Source organism: Cavia porcellus, unplaced genomic scaffold (assembly GCF_034190915.1).
Source record: "Cavia porcellus strain 051 isolate PalLab524CR breed Dunkin Hartley unplaced genomic scaffold, mCavPor4.1 scaffold_34, whole genome shotgun sequence".
Lineage (NCBI taxonomy): Eukaryota > Metazoa > Chordata > Mammalia > Rodentia > Caviidae > Cavia > Cavia porcellus.
In genome coordinates this window covers 34338558-34357135 of record NW_026947517.1, presented here as the reverse complement: position 1 = coordinate 34357135, position 18578 = coordinate 34338558, and positions in this window count along the sequence as shown.

Here is an 18578-nt window from a genome sequence, read left to right as displayed (position 1 = left end):
CCTAACCTACCCCTAACCCTAAGCATAACTGTAACCAGAACACTAACCCTAAAACTAACTTTTAATCCTAACCCTAACCCTAACGCTAACCGTAACAATAGCCCTAACCCTAAACTCTAAACTTAACCCTAACCCTAACTGTATTTCTAACACTAACCCTAACCCTAACCCTTACATTAAGCAAAACCCTAATCCTAACCCTAAATCTAACCCAAACTTCGAACCCTAACCCTAACCCTAAACCTAACCATAACACTATCCCTAAACCTAAAACTAAGCCGAACCCTAACATTAACACTATCCCTTAACCTAAAAGTAACTCTAACCCTTAACGCTAAGCATAATCTTAACCCTAACCCTAACGCTAACCCTAACACTAACCGTAACCCTAATCCCTAACCCTAACAATAAGCCTAACCGTAACACTAACCCCTAACCCTAACCGTCACACTAACCCTACCCCTAAACCTAATGCTAATCACCACTCTACCTCTAACCCTAACACTAACCCGAACACTAAACATAACCCTAACCATAAACTTAACCGTAACCCTAACCCTAACCCTAACCTAACAGTAACCCTAACCCTAACACTTAACCCCTAACCCTAGCCATAAAGCTAACCCTAAACCTAGCCTCTAACACTAACTCTATCCATAATCCTAAGCCTAATACGAACTCTTACCCTATACCTCTAAATCTAACCCATACACTAACACTAACCCTAACCCAAACACTAACACTAACCTCTAACTCTAATTCTAACCCTTACCCTAACCCTAAACCTAAACCTGAACCTAGCCCTAACCGTAATCCTAAACCTAACACTAACCATAAAGCTAAACTTTAACCCTAAGCCTTACTCTAACCCTAATCCTAACGCTTACTCTAACCACTAATACCTAACCCTACACTAACCTTAACACTAACCCTAACCCTAAATTTATCCATAACAACTAACCCCTAACACTAACACAAACCCTAACCACAAAACCCTACATTAAATCCAACGCAAACCCTAGCCCTAAGCTTAATCCTAACCCTAACTCTCACACTAAACTTCTAACCCTAACCCTAACCCTAATCCTAACCCTAACCCTAACCCTAACCCTAAACCTAAACCTAACCCAAACCCTAAACCCTATCCCTAATCCTAAACCTAACCTAAAACCTAACCCTAACCCTATCTCTAAAACTAACACTAACAATGAACTTAACCCTAAGCCTAAATCAATTCCTAAACCTAATCCTAATTCTGAGTCTAACACAAACCCTAATGCTAACCATAATCATAATCACTAACTCTAAACCTAAGTCTAACACTAACCTGAACACTAACTGTAATCCGTAACCCTAACCTGAACCCTTACAATAACCCTAAACCTAAACGTAATACTAAGCCCTAACCCTAACCCTAACCCTATCCCTAATCCCAAACCCTAACAATAACCCTAACACTAACCCTAACCGTAACCTTAAACATAAGCCTAATCCTAACCCTAACTCTAACCTTAACCCTAACCCTAAACCTAACTCTAACCATAACCATAACCATATCCTTAACACGTAACACCTAACCCTAATCCAAATGCTAACGCTAAACCTAACTCTAAAACTTACCCTAAATCTAATAGTAACCCTAACCCTATCCGTAATCTGAAGCCTAACACTGACCCTATCCTTAACACCTAACACTAACCCTGACCATAACCTACCTGTAACCCGAAACATAACCCTAACCTTAACACTAACCCTAACACAAACTACTAACACTAAAAGTAACACTAAACCTACACATAACCCTAACACTAACCCAAACACTAATCTCTAACCCTAAACATAACCCTAACCCTAACCCTAACACAACCCTGACAGTTTCATTAAGCCAAAACCTAATCCTATCCCTGACACTAAAACAAAGCCTAAACCTAAACCTAACCGTAACTCTAACCCTAACACTAACCCTAAACTAAAATTAACCCTAACCCTAAGCCTAATCCTGAATCCTGACACTAACCCTAAACCTAACCCTAACCCTAACACTAATCCCGGATCCTAATGATAAGCCTAACCCTAACCCTATCCATAACACCTAACACCAACCTTAACGCTAACCCTATCCCTAATCCATAACCCTAACAGTAACCCAAACACTAACCCTAAGCATAACCCTAAATATAACCCTAACACTAACCATAACCCTAAACATAACCCTAACCATATCCTTAACACGTAAACATTAACCCTAACACAAAACCTAACCCTAAACCTAACCGTAACCTTAAACATAACCCTAAACCTAACCCAAACCTTATTATACCCCGAACCCGAAACTTAATATGAAGCCTAAACCTATCCCTAGCACCTAACCCTAAACCTAACCCTAACATAACCATAACCCTAACTGTAACACTAACCTTAACACTAACCGTAACCCTAACTTCTAACCCTAACCCTAACCATAAATCTAACACTAACCCTAATTCTAAACTCTAACACTAACCCTAACCCTAAACTCTAACTCTAAACCCTAAACCTAAAACTAAACGTAATTGTAAACCAAACCCTAACCTTAAATCTAAACCTAACCCTAACTCTAACGCTAACCCTAACCCTATCACTAACCCTAATCTTCACCCAAAACCTAAACATAACACTAAACCTAACCTAAGCCTAACCCTAACTCTAACCATATCCCTAACACTAACCCGAAATTTAAGCCTAACCCTATCCCTATCCCTCACTCTAAAACTAAGCCTAACCCTAACCCTAACACTAACCATAAACCTATCACTAACTCTACCCCTAATACCTAAACCTAACCCTAGTCCCTAACCCTAAAGATAAGCGAAACCCTAAACCTAACCCTAAAACCTAACACTAACACTCACCCTAACCCTAACCCGAAACCTAACCCTAATCGCTATCCTAACACTAAGCCTAACCCTAACCCGAACACTAATCGTAACTCTAAACGTAATCATAAACATAACCCTAAACGTAAACCTAACCCTAACACTAACACAACCCTAACGCTAACTGCTAATGCTAACCCTAAACCTAAACTCTAACCGTAATACTAACGCTAAACCTAAACCTATCACTAACATTTAACCTTAACCCTAAACCTAACCCTAACCCGAACCCTAACTGTAAGCAAAACATAACTCTAACCCTAACTTTAACCTGAAGCCGAGCCATAACCCTAACCCTAACACTAACCCTAAACCCTAACCCTAAACCTAACCCTATCCCTAACTCTAACACGAACCGTAAACCTAACCCTAACGCTAACACTAAACCTATCACTAACACCTAACCCCTAACTATAACGCTAAACCTAAACCTAAAACTAACACTAAACCTAACCCTAGCCCTACAACTAACCCTAAGCCTAAACCTAAACCTAATCATAAAACTAACCCTAACGGTAAAACGAAGCCTAACCTTTACATTCTCCTTAACACCTAATGACTAACCCTAACCCTAACACTAATCCTAACGCTAACCCTAACACTAACAATAACACTAACACTAACCCTAATCCCTAACCCCAACGATAAGCCTAACCCTAAACCTAACATTTACCCCTAAAACTGAACCTCAAACTAAAGCTAACCCTAAACCTAACCCTAACCCGAACACTAACCATAACCCTAAGCATGACATTAACCATAACCCTAACCCTAACTGTAACACTAACAGTAACCCTAACCCTAAAACTAACAATTAGCCCCCAACCCTAACCCTAACCCAAACACTAACTCTAACCCTAAACCTAAACCTAACCCTAACCCCAAAGCTAACACTAACCCTAAACCTAAACTTAAACCTAACCCTAAACCTAAACCTAACCCTAAACCTAACCCTTAACCTAACCGTAACCCTAATCCTAAACCTAAACTTAAGCCTAACCCTAACCCTATACCTAACCTTCAATCTTAGCATAACTCTAATACTAACCTTAACCCTAAGCCTAACCCTAACATTAAGCCTAATCCCTAACCCTAACACTAACCCTAAACCTAATGCTAACACTAATTCCTAACTTTAATGATAAGCCTAAACCTAACCCTATCCCTACACCTAACACTAACCCTAACCCTATCCCTAATCCATAACCCTAACACTAACCCTAAACGTAACCCTAACACTAACTATAACCCTAAACATAACATTAACCATATCCTTAACACCTAAACATTAACCCTAACCCAAAACATAACCCTGATCTAACCATAACCCTAAACATAACCCTAAATCTACCCTAAACCTTATTATAACCCAAACCCGAAACGTAATTATGAAGCCTAAACCTATCCCTAGCACCTAACCCCTAAACCTAACCCCAACCTAACCCTAAACCTAACTTCTAACCCTAACCATAAATCTAACACTAACCCTAATTCTAAACTCTAACATTAACCCTACCCCTAAACTCTAACTCTAAATGATAAATGTAACCCTAAACCAAACCCTAAACTTAAACCTAAACCTAACCCTAAATCTAACGCTAACCCTAATCCAAAGCTAATCTGAATCCTAAACCTGACCCTATCCCTAACACCTAACCCCTAATCCTAACCCTAACCTACCCCTAACCCTAAAAATAATACTAAACATAACACTAATCCTAACACTAACGTCTAACCCTAACCCTAACCCTAAACATAACCCTAACACTAACCATAAGCCTAAACTCTAAACCTAACCCTAAACCTAACCCTGACCCTAATTCTAAACCTAACCCTAAACCTAACCCTAACCCTTACATTAAGCCAAACCTTAATCCTAACCCTAACCCTAAAACTAAGACTAACCATAACCCTAAATCTAACCCTAACCCTATCCAGAAACCTAACCCTAACACTAAACCTAATCCCTAACCCTGACACTAACCCTAAACCTAACCCTAACCCTAATCCCTAACCCTAATGATAAGCCTAATCCATAACTCTAACTCTAACCCTAAGCCTAACCCTAACCAAATCCTATCCCTAAACCATAATGCTAACCCTAACCCTAACACTAACCCTTACTGTAACCCTAAACGTAACCCTAACCTTAATCATAATCCTAAACATAACCCTAACCATATCCTCAACACCTAACTGCTCACCATAACGCAAACCCTAATACTAAACCTAATCATAACCCTAATCATAATCCTAAACCTAACCCTAAATCTTATTGTAACCCTAAACATAACAGTAATCCGAAGCTAACCTTATCCCTATTGCTAAAACCTAAACCGTAAACCTAACCCTAACCTAACACTAATCTTAACAGTAACCCTAAACCTAACACTAAACCTAACACTAACTTCTAACCCTAAACCTAACCCTAACCCTAACACTAACCCTAACACTATTCGTAACCCTAAATTAAGCGTAACCCTAACCCGAACACTAACACTAAACATAACACAAACCCTAACCCTAATCGCTAAACCTATCCCTAACACTAACAATAAGCTAACCCTAACACTAACCCTAACCCTAATCCCTAACCCTAACCAGAAGCCTAACCCTAATCCTAACCTTAAACCTAAACCTAACCCTCACCCTAAACCTAACCCTAATCACTACCCTAACCCTGAACCTAACACTAACTCAAAAACTAATCTTAATCCTAACCATAACCTTAACCGTAACCCTTACAATAACCCTAACCCCAACCCTAACACTTAAGCCCTAACCCTAACAGTAACACTAACCCTAATCCTAACCTCTAACTTTAACACTATCCCTAATCTTAAATCTAATCCGAACCCTAACCCTAAAACTCTAAATCTAACCCATAACCTAACACTAACCCTAGCCCTAACCCTAACAATAATCCTAACACAAATCCTGACATCTAACCCTAATCCTAACCCTAGCCCTTACCCTAACCCTAACCCTAACCCCTAATACCTAACCCTACCATAACCCTAAACATAACCTTAATATTATCCCTAACACCCAACTCCTAACTCTAACCCTAACCCTAACACTAACCCTAAACCTATTCCCTATCCTAACACTAACCCTAACACTCACACTAACCCTATCGCTAAACTCTAACCATAACCCTAACCCTAACCCAAACCCTAAACATGAAACCCTAACCCTAAACATAACGCAAACCCTAACCCTAACCTTAATCCTAAGCATAACTCTAACACTAACATTCTAACCCTAACCATAACACTAATCCTAACCCTAACCCTAAACCTAAATCTAACGCGAACCCTAACCCTTATCCCTAACCCTAAACCTAACCTAACCCCTAACTCTAACCCTAACCCTATCCCTAATGCTAAACCTAATGCTAAACCTATCCCTAAAACTAACCCTAACAATGAACTTTACCCTAAACCTAAAACTATCCCTAACCCTAATCCTAATACTGAGCCTAACATTAACCCTAAACCTAACCATAACCTAATCCCTAACTCTAAACCAAAATCAAACCCTAACCCTAATCCGTAACTCTAACCTTAACACTTACAATAATCTTAACTCGAAACGTAACACTAACCCCTAAAACTAACCCTAACACTAACCATAACCCTATCCCTAGTCCCTATCCCTAACACTGACATTAACACTAACCCCAAGCATAAACCTAAATATAAGCATAACCCTAACAGTAACTCTAACCATAACCCTAACCTTTTCCTTAACACCTAACACATAAACCTAACCCAAACGCTAACCCCCAACCAACCCTAAAGCTTACCCTAAACCTTATAGTAACCCTAACCCTATTAGTAATTCAAAACCTAAACCTGATCCTATCACTAACACCTAAACTTTAAACCTACCCTAATCTTCCCATAACCCTAACCATAACCCTAACCATAACACTATCCATAACACTAAATTCTAACCCTAACCCGGTTACTAAGCATAGGGTTTAGGGTTATTAAACATAACCCTAACACTAAGCCTAACCCTAAACTCTAACCCTAAACCTAACCCTAACCCTTACATTAAGCCAAATCCTAACCCTATTCCTAACGCTAAAACTAAGCCTACACCTAACCCTAAACCTAATTCTAACCCTAATCCTAACCCTAAACCTACCCTAACCCTAACCCTAATCCCTAACCCTAAATATAAGCCTAACCCTAACCCTAACTATAAGCCTAACCCTAACCCTATCCCTAAAACCTAAACCTAAACCTACACTAAACCTAGGCCTAATCCATAACCCTAACACTGATGTTAACACTAAACCCAAACCGTAACCCTAATCATAACCTGAACCCTAACCATAAACCTAAACTTAACCCTAACCATATGCTTAACAACTACACCCTAACCCTAACCCAAACCATAACCCTAAAACTAACCGTAACCCTAACCATAACCCTAACACTAACCCTAAACCTTATTGTAATCCGAAACCTAACCGTAATAAAAACACTAAACCTATCCCTAACTCCTAACCCCTAAACCTACCCCTAACCTAACCCTAACCTTAACTGTAGCCCTAACCTCACCCTAATCCTAACCCTAACTTCTAACCCGAACCCTAACCCTAAACCTAACACTAACCCTAACCTCTAACCCTAATCCTAACCCTTACCTAATGCTAAAACTAAACCTAAACTTTAACGTAACCCTAACCCTAACTCTAAAGCTAAACTCGAACCCTAAACTTTACCCTAATCCTAACCCTAACCCTAAACCTAACACTAACTCTAACCCTAAAATCTAAACCTAACTTTAACCCTAACCCTAAACCTAAACCTAACCCTAATGCTAACCCTACCCCTAAACCTAACCCTAACCCATAGCTCTAACCCTAAAGCTAACCCTAACGCTAACCCTATACCTAACCTAACCTTAACCTCTAACCCTAACACTAACGCTAACACTAACCTATTCCTAACCCTAACACTAAAACTAACACTAAACCTAACTTTTAACCCTTAACTTAACCCAAACCTAAGCCTAAAACTAAACCGAAGTCTAAACCTAACCCTAACCATAACCCTAACCCTATCACTAACACTAACCCTAAACATAACCCTAACACTAACCCTAACACGAACCATAACCCAAACTACAATCTTATTTCTAACAACTAACCCTTAAACCTAACCCTAACCCTAATCATAATACTAAACATAAATCTAATGCAAACGCTAACACTAACTCTAACACTATCCCTAACCTAATCGTAACCCTAAACCTAAATGTAACCCGAAGCCTAACCCTAACCCTATTCCTAACACCTAACCTCTAAATCTAACCCTAAACCTAATCCTAATCCTAATCCTAATCCAAGCCCTAACCGTAACCCTAGTCCTAACCCTAACCCTAACTCTAACACAAACCTAACACTTTCCCTAAAATCTAACAGTAACCCTAACACTAACCCTAACCCTAACCGTAACCATAAACCTAACCCTAAACCTAACATTAATCCCTAACCCTAACCCTAACACTACGCGTTAAATTAACTCTAACACTGACCGTAATACGTAACCCTAATCCTAACCCTAAACCTACCATAACACTAACCCTAACCTGAACCCTACCCCTAAACCTAACCCTAACACATACCTCTAAACCTAACCCTAAACCTAACCCTAACCCTAACCCTCACCCGAACCCTAACCCTAACACATTCCTCTAAAACTAAACCTAAAACTATCCCTAACCTTAAACCTAACCCTAGTCCTTTCCCTAACACCTAACACCTTATCCTAATGCTAACCCTAACCCTAAACCTGTTTTAACCCTAACCGTAATCCTAACCTTAACCATAACCTCTAAGCCTAAATCTAACCCTAAAGGTAAACCCAAACAATAACCCTAAACATAACGCTAATGTCTAACCATAACCCTAACCCTAACCTTAACCCTAACTCTAACAATAAAACTATCCCTAAACTTTATCTGTAAAACTAACCCTAACCCTAACCCTAACCCTAACCCTAACAGTAACCCTAACCCTATCCCTAACATCTAAAGCTAACCCTAACTCTAACTCTAACCCTAACCCCAACACTAACACTAAACCAACTTTGAACCTGAAAACTAACCCAACCCTAAATCTAAACCTAACCCTAGCCCTAACCCTAACCCTAAACCTAAGCCTAAACACTAACACTAAACCTAACACGATTCCAAACCCTAACCCTAACCGTAAACCTAACCCTTACCATAAACCCAAACGTAACCCTAATCCTAACCCTCTCCCTAACACCAAACCCCAACACTAACCATAAACCTACCACTAAAACTAACCCTAACCCTGAGCCTAAGCCGAGCCCTAAACCTAATTGTAACCCTAATGCTAACGATAACCCGTAGCCTAATCTTAATCCTCTCCCTAACACCAATCCCTAACCCTAACCCTAAAACTAACCCTAACCCTAACTGTAACCATAAACCTAGCCCTACCCCTAACCCTAACTTCTAATCCTAACCCTTAACCTAAGCCTAACCCAAACCCTAACCATAACCACAACCCTAAACCTAACATTAGTCTCTAACCCTAACTGTAACCCTACCCCTACCGCTTAAACTAACCCTAAAACTGACTGTAATACCTAACCCTAACCCTAACACTAGCATAACTCTAACCCTAACCATAACCCTAACACATACCTATAACACTTACCATATCACTAAGCCTAACACTAAACCTAATCCTAACCCTCACCCTAACTCAAAACCTAAGCTTTAACAATAACCCTAACACTAAGCCTAACCGTAAACTCTAATCCTAACCCTAACATTATCACCAAACTCTAACACTAAACCTAACGCTAAATATTAACCATAACTGTAAATCTAATCCTAACCTAAACCTAAAGCCTAACCCTAACCTTAAAACTAACCATAACCCTAAAATTAACCATAAACTTAACCCTTAACATAAACCTAAACATAACCCTAATCCTATCCCTAACACTAAACCCCAAACCCTAACGCTAAACCTACCCCTAAAACTGACAGTAAACCTAACCCTAACACTATCCCTAACCTTAACTCTAACCCTAAACCTAATCGTAACCCTAACACTAACCATAACATGAAGCCTAACCCTAAGCCTCTCCCTATCACCTAACCCCTCAACCTAACCCTAACACTTACCCTACCACTAATCCTAACCCTGACCATAATTCTAGCCCTAACACTAACCCTAAAACTAAACCTAAGTTTTAACCCTAACCCTAACCTTAACCATAACATCTAAGCCTAAACCTAACCCTAACCCTAACCCTAACCCCAACTATAACCCTAAACCTAAAGCTAACCTCTAACCATAACACTAACCCTAACACTAACCTTGACCCTAACCTTTAACCACAACCCTAACCCTAGCTTTAACCCTAAAATGTAACCCTAACCCTAACTCTAATTCTAACACTAACCCTACCCCTAATCCTAACACTAAACCAACTTCTAACTCTAACAGTAACCCAAACACTAAACTTAACCTAACCCTAAACCTAAACTTAACCCTAAACCTAAACTCTAAACCTAACCCTAGCCCTAACCCTAACACAAATACTAACACTCACACAATCCCTAACCCTAAACCTTACCGTAAACCTAACACAAAATCTAACCCCATCCCTAACCCCAATGTAAAGACTATCCCTAATACCAAACCCCTAACCCTAACCCTAACCCTAACCCAAAGCCTAACCATAACCCTCTTCCTAACACTTAACACCTAAACATAAGCCTAACCCTAAAAGTAAACATAACCCTAACACTAAACCTAAATCTAACACTAAATTCTATTCCCAACCCTAAAAATAAACCTAACCCTAAAGGTAACCCTAATCCTAAAATGTAAACCTAAACTTAAACCTAACCATAACACTAACCCTAAACCTAACCCTAATCCTAAATTCTAACCCTAACCCTAAAACTAACCCTAACCCTAACCCTAACCATAAACCTAATCGTAAAACTAACATTAATTGCTAACCCTCACCCTACCCCTTAAAATAATCCTAACGCAGACCATAATACGTAACCCGAAGCCTAACCCTAAAACTACCATAACACTATCCCTAACCCTAACCCTACCTCTAACCCTAACCCTAACATTTACTTCTAACCCTACCATAACCCTGACCCTAAACACAACCCTAACCTTAACCCTAGCCTCTAACACTAACCTTAAACCTATACCTACAATAACCCTAAAACTAACAGTACCCCTAATCCTAACCCATACCTCTAACACTAACCCTAACCCTAATTGAAACCTTAACCCTGCCGCTAACACCTAACCCCTAACCCTAACCCTAAACCTACATCTATATCTAACCCTAACCTTAAACCTAAACCTAACACTAAAAATAACCCTAAGCCTAAAACTAATCGTTACCCAAAACCTAACCGTAACCAGAAGCCTAACTCTAACCCTCTCCCTAAAACCTAACCCCTAACCCTAACCCTAAACCTAACACTATACATAACCCTAAACCTAACCCTAAACCTAACACTCTCCCTAACCCTAAACCTTTCCCTAAACCTAACACTAACCCTAAACTTAACCCTAAACGTAACACTAACGCTAACTCTAACCCTAATACCTAACCCCTAACCCTAACCCTAACCCTAACCCTAACCGGAAGCCTAACCATAACCCTCTTCTTAACACTTAACACCGAACCCTAAACTTAAACCTAACCCTAACCCTAACTGTAACCGTAACGCTAACCCTAAACCAAACTCTAACCCTAAATTCTAACCCTAACCCTAAAAATAACCCTAACCCTAACCCTAAATTCTAACCCTAACCCTAAAAATAACCCTAACCCTAACCATAAACCTAACCCTAAACCTAACATTAATCCCTAACCCTAACCCTAATCCTAACCTTAAAATAACCCTAACACTGACCGTAATACCTAACTGGAACCCTAACCCTAAACCTACCATAACACTATCCCTCACACTAACCCAACACCTAACCCTAACCCTAACCCTTACTTCTAAACCTACCCTAACCCTGATGCTAACCACAACCCTAAACTGAAGCCAAACCTCTAACACTAACCCTAACACTAAACCTACCATAACCCTAAACCTAACACTAACCCTCATCCTAACCCATACTTCTATCACTAACCCTAACCCTAACCCTGTTGCTAACACCTAACCCCTAACCCTACCTCTAAATCTAACCCCTAACCCTAAACCCTAACCCTAACCCTACCTCTAAATCTAACCCGAACATAAAACATAACACTACCCTTACCATAAGCTTAACCCTCAACATAATGTTAACCCAAAACTTAACCCTAACAGGAACCCTAACTCTAACACTCTCCCTAACACCTAACCCCTAACTCTAAACCTCAACCGAACACTAACCATAACCTTAAACGTAACCCTAAAACTACCCCTACCCCATTCATAAATTTTAATACTAAACCTAAGCCTAACCCTAAACTTAACACTAAACCTATCCCTAAAACTAAACTCTAACCCTAACCCTAAGAGTATACCTAACCCTAAACCTAACCCTAAATCTAATACTATCCCTAACCTTAAACCTTACCCTGAACCTAACCCTAACCCTAGCCCTAAACCTAACCGTAATGCTAACTCTATACCTAATACCTAATGCCTAACCGTAACCCTAACCCTAACCCGAAACCTAACGATTACCCTCTTCCTAACACTTAACACCTAACCCTAAACCTAAACCTAACCCTAACTGTAACCATAACCCTAACCCTAAACATAAGTCTAACCCTAAATTCTAATCCTACCCTAAAAATAACCCTAACCCTAAATGTAACAATAACCCTAAAATTTAACCCTAAACCTAACCCTAACCCTAACCCTAACACTAATCCTAAACCTAAACTCTAACCCTAACCCTAACACTAACCCGAACCCTAAGCCTCACCATATACCTAACACTAAATCTAACATTAAACCCTAAACCTAAACCTAACCCTAATACTTAAACTAACCCTAACACTGACCGTAATACCTAACCTGAAACCTAACCCTAAAATTACCATAACACTATCCCTAAACCTAACCTTACACCTAAACCTAACCCTAACCCTTACTTCTCACCCTATCCTAATCCTGACCCTAACCACAACCCTAACCTTAAATGTAACCTCTAACACTTAACCTAACCCTAACCCTACCATAACACTAAACCTAACCCAAAACCTAAGCCTAACCCTAACACATAGCTCTAACACTAACCCTAACCCTAACCCTAAATATAACCATAACCCTAACCATAAATCTAATCCTAACCCTAACCCTAACCCTAAGGCTAACCTGTACCTCTAACTGTAAACCTAACCCTAATCCTAAGCTTCACCTTAAACCTAACTCTAAACCTAACACTAACCTCTAACCCTAACACTAACCCTAACCCTAACCCTATCCCTAACACTAAACCAAACTTCAAACCCTAACCTTAATCCTAACCTTTAACTGTAACCCTAACCATAACCCTAACCCTAACCCTAACCGTAAATCTAACCCTAACCCTAACCCTAACCCTAACACTAACACTAACACTAACCCTAAGACGAACACTAACCTCTAAACTTAACCCTAACTCTAACTTTATCCTAATACTAAACTTAACCACTAACCCTAATCCTAATCCTAACACTCTCCCTAACCCTAACCATCTACCTAAACCTAACAGTAAGACTAACACTATCCCTAACACCTAACCCCTAACCCTAACCCTATCCCTAACTCTAAAACTAAGCCTAAATCTAAACCTAACGCTAACCCTAAACCAAAACGTAGCCCTAACCCTAAACCTAAACCTAACCCTAAACCTAAACCTAACCCTAAACCTAAACCTAACCCTAACCCTAACGCTAAACCTAACCCTAAAACTAACACTAAAACTAACCATAAAACTAACTCTAACACTAACCCTTAACCTAAACCTAATCATAACCCTAACACTAACCGTAATCCGAAGCATAATATTCACCCTATCCCTAACCCCTAATCCCTAACCCTAACCCTAAACCTAACCATAACCCTAACCCTAAACCTAACATTAATCCATTACCTTAACCATAACTCTACCCCTTAAACTAATCCAAAACATGACTGTAATACCTAACTCTAACCCTAAACCTAACCCTCTCTCTAACACCTAACCTCTAACTCTAACCCTAAACCTAGCCCTAACCCTAACTTTAAAAGTAACCCTAAACCTAACCCTACCCCAAACCATAAATTGTACACCTAAACCTAACCCCAACCCTAAACTTAAGCCTAAACCTAAACCTAAACCTAAATTCTAACCCTAATCCTAACCCTAACACTAACACTATACCTAAACCTAAACCTTACCCTAAACCTAACCCTAACATTAACCTTAACCATAACCCTAACCATAACGCTAACAATATCCCTGATACCTAACACCTAACCCTAACCCTAACCCTAACCCTAAACCGAAGCCAAACCATAACCCTCTTCTTATACTTAACACCTAAACCTAAACGTAACTTTAAACGTAACCATAACCTTAACCCTAAACCTAAATCTAAACCTAAATTCTAATCCTACAGTAACACTAACACTATCCCTAACATGTAACCCCAAACCCTATCGCTAAACCTAACAGTAAACCTAATCCTAATCCTAAGCCTAAACCTAAACCTAATCGTAAACCTAACAATAAAACTACAGTAAAACTAACACTATCCCTAACATGTAACCCCAAACCCTATCGCTAAACTTAACCGTAAACCTAATCCTAATCCTAAGCCTAAACCTAAACCTAATCGTAACCCTAACGCTAACAGTAATCCGAAGCCTAACTTGTAACTTTAACCCTAACCCTAACCGTAAAACTAATCCTAAAGGCTAACCCTAAACCTAACACTAACCCTAACCCTAACTTCTAATCCTAACCATAAACTTAACCCTAACCCTAACCCAAACCCTAACCCTAACCATAACCATAATCATAACCCTAAACCTAACATTAATCCCTAACCCTACCCCTTAAACTAACCCTAAACCTGACTGTAATACCTAACCCTAACCCTAACCCTAACCCTAACATAACATAACCCTAACACTAACCTTAACCCTAACCATAACCCTAACCCATACCTCTAATGCTTACCCTAACACTAACCCTAACACAAACCCTAATCCTAGCCCTCATGCTAACCCAAAACCTAAGCTATAACGATAACTCTAATACTAAGCCTACCCCTTAACCTAACCCTAACCCATACCACTAACCCTAACCCTAACTCTAACCCTAACCCTAATCCTAACCTTAACCTCTAACCCTAAACCTAACACTAACACTAACCTATTTCTAACCCTAACCCTAAAACTAACACTAAACCTAACTTTTAAACCTTAACTTAACCCAACACTAAGCCTAAAACTAAACCGAAGTCTAAACCTAACCCTAACCCTAACACTAACACTAACCCTAAAAATAACCCTAACACTTACCCTATCACAAAACATAACCCTAACTACAACCTTATATCTAACACCTAACCCCTGAACCTAACCCTAACCCTAACCATAAAACTAAACATAAATCTAATGCAAACGCTAACACTCACCCTAACACTATCCCTAACCTAATCGAAACCCTAAACCTAAACGTAACCCAAAGCCTAACCCTAACCCTATTCCTAACACCTAACCTCTAAATCTAACCCTAAACTTAAACCTAATTCTAATCCAAGCCCTAACCGTAACCCTAGACCTAACCCTAACACTAACTCTAACACAAACCTAACCCTAACCATAAAATGTAACACTAACCCTAACACTAACCCTAACCATAACCATAACCATAAAACTAACCCTAAACCTAACATTAACCCTAACACTAACCCTAACACTACACATTAAACTAATGCTAACACTGACCGTAATACGTAACCCTAACCCTAACCCTAAACCTACCATAACACTAAACCTAACCCAAACACTACCCCTAAACCTAACCTTAACCCATACCTCTAAACCTAACCTTAACCCTAACCCTAACCCTAACCTTCACCCAAATGCTAACCCTAACTCATTCCTCTAAAACTAAACCTAACCTTATCCCTAAACTTAAACCTAACCCTAACACTTTCCCTAACACCTGACCCCTAACCCTAACCCTAATCCTAACCCGAAGTTTTAACCCTAACAGTAATCCTAACCTTAACCATAACCTCTAAGCCAAAACCTAACCCTAAATGTAAACCCGAACAATAACCCTAAACATAATGCTAACCTCTAACCATAACACTAACCCTAACCTTAACCCTAACTCTAACCCTAAACCTAACCCTAAACTTTATCCATAAAACTAACCCTAACCCTAAAGCTAACCCTAAGGGTAACCCTAACCCTAACCCTAACATCTATAGCTAACCCTAACTCTAATTCTAACCTTAACTCCAACACTAACACTAAACCAACTTTGAATCCGAAAACTATCCCTAACCCTAAACCTAAACCTAACCATAACCCTAACCGTAACCCTGAACCTAACACTAAACCCTAACCCTAGACCTAACACAATTTCAAACCCTAACCCTAACAGTAAACCTAATCCCTTTAAAAACAGCTAACTGTAACCCTAACCCTAACCTTCTCCCTAACACCAAACCCCAACCCTAACCATAAACCTAACCCTAAAACTAACAATAAAACTGAGCCTAAGCCTAACCCTAAAACTAATCGTAACCCTAATGCTAACCATAACCCATAGCCTAATCTTAATCCTCTCCCTAACACCAACACCTAACCCTAACCCTAACACTAACCCTAACCCTAACTGTAACCATAAACCTAGCCCTACCCCTAACCCTATCTTCAATCCTAACCCTAAACCTAAGCCTATCCCAAAACTTAACGCTAACCATAACCATAGCCACAACACTAAACCTAACATTAATCCCTGATCCTAACTCTAACCCTATGCCTATGGCTTAAACTAACCCTAAAACTGACTGTGATATCTAACCCTAACCCTAACACTAGCATAACCATAACCCTAACCATAACCCTAACAAATACCTATAAACCGTACCCTAACACTAACCCTAACACTAGCCCTAAACCTAACCCTCACACTAACTCAAAACCTAAGCTTTAACACTAACACTAACAGTAAGCCTAACCCTAACGCTAACCCAAATCCCAACTCTAAAACTAAACCTAACGCTAACCTCTAACCCTAACACTAACCCTAACCTTGGCCCTAACCTCTAACCATAACCCTAACACTAACCCTAACCCTAAAATATAACCCTAAGCCTAACTCTAACTCTAACCCTAACCCTAGCCCTCTCCCTAACACTAAACCAACTTCTAACCTTAACAGTAACCCTAGCACTAACCCTAAAACTAAACCTGACCCTAAACCTAACCCTAACGATAAACCTAACACTAACACTAAACCTAACCATAACCCTAATCATAACCATAAACCTAACCCTAACATCTAACCCTAAACCTAAGTTTAACTCTAACCCTAAACCTAACCCTAACACTAAAAACACTTCTAACCCTTACACTAACCCTAACCCTAAACCTAACCCTAACCCTAACCCTAAACCTAAACATAACACTAAACCCTAACCCTAAACTTAACACTATCCCTAACCCTAACCATAACCGTAAACCTAAGCCTTACCCTAAACCTAACCCTAACCGAATCCTAACCCTATCCCTAAGACCTAACCCTAACCCTAAACCTGACACTAAAACTATCACTAAACATAACCCTAACCCTAAACCTCAGCCTAACCCTAAACCTAATCATAACCCTAACGCTAAATGTAACCCTAAGCCTAATCTAACCCTCTCCCAAAGAATTAAACCCTAAGCCTAAACCTAACACTAACGCTAACCCTAACTGTAAACATAAACCTAACAGTACCCATAACCCTAACTTCCTATCATAACCCTAAACCTAACCCTAACCCTAAACCATAATCATAACCCTAAACCTAACATTAATTCCTAACCCTAACCCTAATCCTAACCTTACCCCTTAAACTAGCATTAACCCTGACTGTAATACTTAACCCTAACCCTCATCCTAGCATAACCATCCCTAACACTAACCATAACCCTAACGCTAACCCTAACCCTAACACTAACCTGTACCTTTAAACCTAAGCCTAACCCTAAACCTAACCCTAACCCTAAAACTAACCCTAACCTTTAACACTAATCCTAACACTAAACCTATCCCTACCCTAACCCTAAACCTAACACTAAAGCTTAACTTCTAACCCTAACTCTAACCCCAACCCTAAAACTCAACCTAACCCTAACCTTAACCATAACACTAACCCTAACACTAACCCTAACCCTAAACGCTAAACCTAAACATAACCCTAACCCTAACCCTAACCCAAAACACTATACCTCACACTGAACCTCTAACCCTAACCCTAACCCTAATCCTAACACTAAATCTAATGCAAACCCTAACCCTAATCCTAATGAAATTGTAAACCCTAACCTTAAATATAACCCAAGGCTAATCGTAACCCTAACTCTAAACTTAACCCTAACCCTAACAATAACCCTAACTCTAACCCTAACACTAACCTCTAGTCCTAA